At 45.3% G+C, this 6,846-nt stretch overlaps 1 long non-coding RNA gene across 1 annotated transcript in view; it reads left to right on the top strand.

Annotated features, from left to right (window-relative positions):
• Window positions 1–2,143: 2,143 nt before the first annotated feature.
• The window catches only part of LOC109145405, a 31,263-nt gene continuing 26,560 nt past the window's right edge, over window positions 2,144–6,846 (top strand). Inside the window, exons 1-2 of the long non-coding RNA XR_002046768.1 lie at window positions 2,144–2,379; window positions 4,255–4,521. This is a non-coding gene — a long non-coding RNA (uncharacterized LOC109145405). The remainder of the gene's footprint in view (window positions 2,380–4,254; window positions 4,522–6,846) is intronic.

The following is a 6,846-nucleotide window of genomic DNA, read 5'->3' as shown; positions in this document are numbered from 1 at the left end:
ACTAAAATTTCCCTGGTTACAACCTGAGCACCAAAGTCACCAGGGCAGCATAATTGTGAGGGAAGGATGAATGATCACTCATGGTTGATTTCTTTGAAAACCCCTCAAGAGACCATGACTGCCTCATTCATCTTTGAGGGCCTCAGGAATAACTGTCACAAAGAGGGACGATGGCACTGCAGCCCAGGATGGCTCCTTTCTTGCAAGCACAAGGTCAACATCCAGGCTCTCTCACCGAGAGCCTAAACATGCGCTTAACTCTTCAGTTCATAAGTAAACCCATTAACTTCAGTGTGGCTTTTCACAGAGGTGAAGCTCAGCTGAGGACCGGGATTTTTTGAAAGCCTTGAAGTACGACCCCTAACAGAGTTTGAAGTATTTTGAATTTACAAAGTTCCTTCCCAGGTCAGATTTTCAACAACTCTGTAAATAAGTTTGATATAGGGCATTATATGATTTAGAAGGGACAAAAACAGAGTGATATTTATAAAAGACTCGTAAGAGGTTTTTGTTTACTAGAAGTTCTTTTCTTGCCAATGGTTGTTAGTTTGTTCTTTCTTCATTTTTTGATGCCAAGGAAAAAAAGAGGGGGAAAAATGCCAATTATTTAAGAAGGTCAAATATGTCCCAGCCTAAATTGTGAGTTACTTAAATAACAGGACATGTCACAAAACTGACATCAGTGTTTCTCTTCAGTCCCACCCAATGATAATGAGAAGCCATTTGAACAATTTCAGCAGAGCAAAATAAACAAAGATTTTGTGCAGACCCTGTTGAGGGCTTGATCCAGCAAACCTGTATCCAGCCAACTCTTTGTAATATTAGAAATCTCTCTAATATTTCCTTATTCACCAAGTAGGGAATGTTTGGATTACTGCAATAATGAGCATGTACAAGATCAGGAAAATGAAATTAGTCCATATTTCTCTTATTTGTATCAATTGACATCCCACAGAAGACAGCTGTCATCTTTAAATCTTATTTTAGAGGGAATGAGATACCACTTTTGTGGAAGGGGAGGAGAAAAGACAAGATCAGGGAGAAACAGTTTAGCTACTAAGAATAGTTACCAATTATTTTATTACCAAATGGTACAGACAGAGAACAACAGGGAACAATGAAAACATTCCTGTGAGAAAGAATAGGAAAATATTATTTGTAATGAGAAAAACGTAGGCAGCACACTTGGAAGAATGGTTTTCAAGGAAACCCCTTTTACAGAGATGAGAAGCACATGGAACAAGGCTCTGAAGTGGAAGCATATGTGCTCACCGAGGGGAGCTGACGTAACTGGTTAAGTGGATCTTGGCTTCCTCCAGAAACCACGTCTTTGTGGAGGACGGCAGAAGGGTGTGTGGCAGCAGCAAGGGAGGGGTGTGACAGGGAGCTCTCTCACAGCTGAGGTGACGTAGGCAGCTTCACTGCTGCTGTCCTTGGAGTCCACACCAACACCTCCTGGACACCTTTGTCTGCAAGAACAAGCTGCAGCCTCCTCTCTGCTGTATGACATGCTGGTTGTAATTATTCCGTGGCTAAACATAGCTACTTTGTCACCAGTCTGGCCAGAAACACTCTCAAAATGGCTCATGTAGTTGTCAGTACCTCTGAGCCCTGAATCCATAGGGCTGGACCCTGACAAAACGCAAAGAGAGGTGTCCAGGCAATAGATACAAGGTGGTGTTTGCCTTGGCAACAGCCACTTGTGGCAAATCTCATCTTGCAGGTGAGTCAGTGACTGCACATCCCAGCCTGTGTATCTCAGCCCAGGTACCAGGCAGCCCCTCGGAGGGTTCTTGTCCTCAGCTGCACACACTCTTTTATATCTTTTCACTCTGTACATACAAGGTACAGTTTCTGGCACGTGAATTTGTCCTTACTACTTATTTCATTCGGCCTTCCCAGATCCGAACCCTTAAAATAATCAACTTTGCTATCCTTTGGGCATTCCTTGAGGACTGCTGGTATTACAGAGGTTTCCACTGCCATAAAGACAAAAGCAGAGGCTCAATGCAATGAAAAGGTTAATTGTTGTCAGTATGTTTTGGAGAGGTATGCTAGGAAGGAGGAGTGTGTGGTTAGAGCAATAACCAAGACAAAAGATCCAAGCTCTTTCCCCATCTGGGCAGCAGTCCTCTTGCATGACTTAGGGGGAGCCACTTCTATCTTCTGCTGATGTTGCTGCTAACTTTGCAATATATCTAAGCGTGCCCACCTGATTGCAGCCCTGGGCAGCATGAAAGCACATGAAATTATTGCTTAGTCTTCATGAGAAGGAAAGAAAATCAACAGACATATGAGGCAGAGCAGAAGGATAGAGATATTACTTTGGACCAGATGAGCCCGCAGAGAGCACAGCTGCTACCGAGTGTTACAGCAGAGGTGAGTGTTGAAGAGACAGCATTACAGACTGGGGGACTGGGGAGCCCTTCTTGTGCACAGGATGCAGCAGGGGATACAATCCAAAATTTTTAAGAGAAAATTACCTTAACAGGTAATAAAAAATGGCAAAGCAGGCAGGGGAATTGACAGCAGCATGCTAATAATGTCATTGGCATATATTCTTTTCAGGTTCCATATGTGATGGATAAAGCAGATACATCCCTAAGCATCCCCTCTCCTCCTCACTTCCCACCTAACTCAGGGCATCACCTCCTCAGATGTAGGGACTGAATAGCTCCTGAGTGTCTCCTTCTATTATTCTAGTCAAAGCAGTTTTGCAGAGTAAATGCCTGTTATTTAAAACCTAGTCTAAATAGGCTGCCTTTATTTAAATAAAATGGAATAGAGCATGAAAAAAGAGCCATTTAAATGGCATTTATGAGAAAGTGTTACTTTTTGATGATGAGGAAGTTGTGATGAGTGTCTGGAGCTTGTAAACCTTTTCCTTACACACCTACAGAGCATGGGTTTCTGACCTCAGAGAGAACAGGCAGGTAGGAATATAACATTTATAACCTACAGGAGGGTAACCAGGTAACACGGATAATGTTTAAGTAGTGGCACTAAAATGATTAAGGCATTACTGTACTTCTCTAGCTGGAAAGCAGTAAATGATTACAAAGCATTATTATCTCATCCTAAGAGCTCACTCAACACATAAGGAAAAACAAATAGTTCACTTTGTACATTTAATTTAGTCATTTGCCTGTTTACATTGAAACCTGGCTGCTTTAACTCCCCAAATGTTTAATATCAAGTAGGTTCAAAGAAAAGTATAACTCCTCAGCAATGAATTTCCTGACTTTGCTCTTTCTGTTTAGAAAAGATGATAAAATGGATTGCAATGTTTTACAGAATTTCAGTATTTATTACATATTGAAGCTATTGCCTAGCATTTTAGAAAGATTTACAGGTTTTTGTCTTCAGATGTCACATAACAACTTTAAGACTAATCTCAACCAGAGATGCTAAATTGCCAAAGTAGTTTCACAACTGTCTGCAGTCTTAAACCTTTCACACCAGAATTTTGCTCTGCAGGGTCCAAAGAGTACGTGAATAAAGGAAAAAAGGAAATAAGTGAGCCAGCTAAATCATTTGTACAGTGATTAAGTGAAAACACTGCAGTGACCCTTAAGCCGATGAAATGAAACACTGCGGGAAGCAGAAAAGCAATAAACAAAATGGCAGAGGTTGTTGAAGACTATGGATAAGGTGGTGTTACCAAATACCAAGCCCCAAATACTGTCCTGCAGGTAGAGGCACTGTTTCCCTTATCCTCCTCTAATGCAGGAACACTATACTCTACTAGGGTTTGTCAAACATTTACAAAGCACATTCCCCTTTTGGTTCATCTTTCTCGACGTGACTGTCTCTTTCCCAAATCCACTGCAGCTTCCTTCTTTCAGGGCAAGAGAGCAAGGGTGGGGGATTAAATGCTTGTCCTTTCCTCCCTGTTCCTGCCAGGACTGAGTGCTGATAGCCATTAAAGGAGTGTAATTAGCAATTCCCTTGCTATTGCAAGCACTGACAGCCGATTCTCACTTTGCTTCTCTGGAGGAACTGAGCTGCTGCTGATTTCTGCTGTCTAAAATTTCATTACCCTTTTGAATGCTCTTGTAACCTTCAAGGGGTTCACGACCCTCACTGAGAAACATTGGGCCATTTCTGTAAAACACTATTATTTTTTCATGGGTAAATATTCCTGTGTTTTGAAGTGCACCAATAGCTTGCAATGGGCCCCTGCAGCTGTTGGACAGTGGGGACGGACTTGCATGACCCTGGCACCCCAGACAACATCATGTGCTATCTCTGTAGCTGCTCATCGCTGATGCTGTGCAACATCCTGCCAGTCCAAAGGGCAGAGGCAGCCTCAGGCTGAAAGGAGAACGAGGGAGAGTCATGTGCTCTGACCACAGAGCAAGATGGGCAAGTGCACAGAAAACATCATCTCATGTGAGCTGCAAAGCTACAGACAGGCCCCTGGGCCCTACAGACACCTGCATGCAGTGGATCTGGATGGTTCCAGGAGCAACAGCAGGAGATTTAATCATGTTGTAACTGAAAGCAGCACTCTGTTGCAAGGTGAGTGGCTCCAATGCTGGCGTGATCCACTGTGGAGTGGTCTCATGTAGTGCTTGGGGAGGTTTTCCAAACTGGGAGAACCTCAGGGGGAGCCGAGAGAGCCTCTGGGATCCTGCAGCTCACATGACAGCAGACGGTGGGACCTCGGTGGGGTTGGAGGCAGAGGTGGCCAAATGCCCTCATGCCTATAAAAGAACCACTTTGGCAGCCCTGGTGATCCGCAGTGATACCAACAGGGTGACAGTCTGCATGGCAGTTGGCACAGAAGGTGTGCAGGAAGGGCACTAAAGACCTGACAACTTGCCCAGGGAGCAATGGTATCCCCCCACAGAAAGTCATGCACTTGCTAAGCTCTGCAGCTACCGGGAAGTCTATGGGCCCCGATGAGCACACCCATTGGGTACAACCAAGGGTACTGAGGGAGCTGGTGCAAGAGCTGGCCAGGCCACTTTCAATCATTTACCAGCAGTCCTGGCTAACTGGAGAGGTCCCAGCTGACCAGAAGTGAATAAATGTAACACCCATTTACAGGAAGGGCAGGCAGGAGGATCTGCAAATATACAGGCCTGTCATCCTGACCTCAGTGTCAGGGAAGGTTAGGAAGCAGATCATCTTGAGGGCCATCACATGGCACATACAGGACAATCAGGGGATCAGGCCCAGCCACAATGGATTTATGAAAGGTAGGCTCAGCTTGACCAGTATAATCTCCTTGAATGACAAGGTGACTCACTTTTGTGGGTAAGGGAAAGGCTGTGCATGTTGCTTACCTGGACTTTAGTCACCAAAGCCACAATATTTTCCTGAGAAGCTGGCAGCCCATGTCTTGGATGGGTGCACTCCTGACCAGGTAAAAAACTGGCTGGATGGCTGGGCCCGGAGAGTAGCAGTGAACGCAGTTAAATCCAACTGGCAGCTGGTCACAAGTGGTGACCCCAGGGCTCAGTTCTCAGGCCAGTCCCATTTAGTGTCTCTGTCGATGATCTGGACCAGGGGATTGAGGGCGCTCTCAGTAACTTTGTAGATGATATCAAATTGGGTGGGAGTGTTGATCTGCCAGAGGGTAGGAAGGCTCTGCAGAGGGATCTGGACAGGCTGGATCAATGGCCGAAGGCCAATGGTATGAGGTTCAACAAGGCCAAGTGCTGGGTCCTGTGCTTGGGTCACAGTAACCTCATGCAGTGCTACAGGCTGGGCAACAGTGGCTGGAAAGGTGCCCTTGGAAAAGCACCTGGAAGTGCTGGTCTGAACATGAGCCAGTGTGTGCCCAGATGGCCAAGAGGGCCAATGACATCCTGGCTTGTATCAGGAACAGTGTGGCCAGCAGGACCAGGGCAGGGATTGTCTCTCTGTACTCAGCACCTTGAGTGCTGTGTCCAGTTTTGGGCCCTCACTGTGAAAAGGACCCCGAAGTGCTGGTCCAGAGAAGGGCAACAAAGCTGGTGAAGGGTCTGGAGCACAGGTCTGATGAGGAGCAGCTGAGGGAGCTGAGGGTGCTTAGTCTGGGGGAAAGGAGGCTCAGGGCAAATTTTATCACTCTGCACTTCCCTGAAAGGAGGCTGTAGCCAGGTGAGGATTGGTTCTTCCCACAGGTAAAAAACAATGGAATGAGAGGAAACAGCCTCGAGTTGCACCAGGGGAGGTTTAGGTTGGATATTAAGAAAAATTTCTTGACCAAAATGGTTGTCTAGCATTTGAACAGGCTTCCCAGAGAAGTGGTGGAGCCACCATCCCTGGAGGTATTTTAAAGAATATAGATGTGTTGCTTGGGACATGGTTTAGCAGTGAACCTGGTTTAGGAGTGGACTTGGCAGTGCTGGGTTAATGGTTGGACTTGATGATCTTAAAGGTCCCTATGATTTGCATTACCCCTGGTTGACACCTTCCTTTCCCTGGGACAGAACTCTATAGAGCTGATGGGCTCAACCTTGGCACTTTTCATCCTGCCATGGAGAGCTTCCATCTGAAGTTTACTCTGTGCCAAATGGAAAAGTAAAAATTCATAGGAAAGCAGTATCAATCTGCAGTCACCTGATGCAGAAGAATGAGTGAAGAAAGGGGCAGGAGATTGGCTAATGTATGACACAGAAAGACTAGGAATAAATACTGAATACCAGTCCAAAAGCCATGCACATGAAGTTTACCTCTTCTAACTTACAGACTCCCAAATTTCTTTATTGGGTATGGTCATCTGAAGGTGATATGAATTTATGTATCCAAGGAAAGATGACACATCCAGTGCAAAATATTTATAGAGTGATAGTGAGAAAGCAAGCCAGAGTCACCTCCAGAGAGCAATTCAGCACAGAAAAGGAGTGGTAGCAG

This window comes from Corvus cornix, chromosome 2, assembly GCF_000738735.6.
Source record: "Corvus cornix cornix isolate S_Up_H32 chromosome 2, ASM73873v5, whole genome shotgun sequence".
Classification (NCBI taxonomy): domain Eukaryota; kingdom Metazoa; phylum Chordata; class Aves; order Passeriformes; family Corvidae; genus Corvus; species Corvus cornix.
This window is presented reverse-complemented; position numbering and strand designations above follow the sequence as displayed.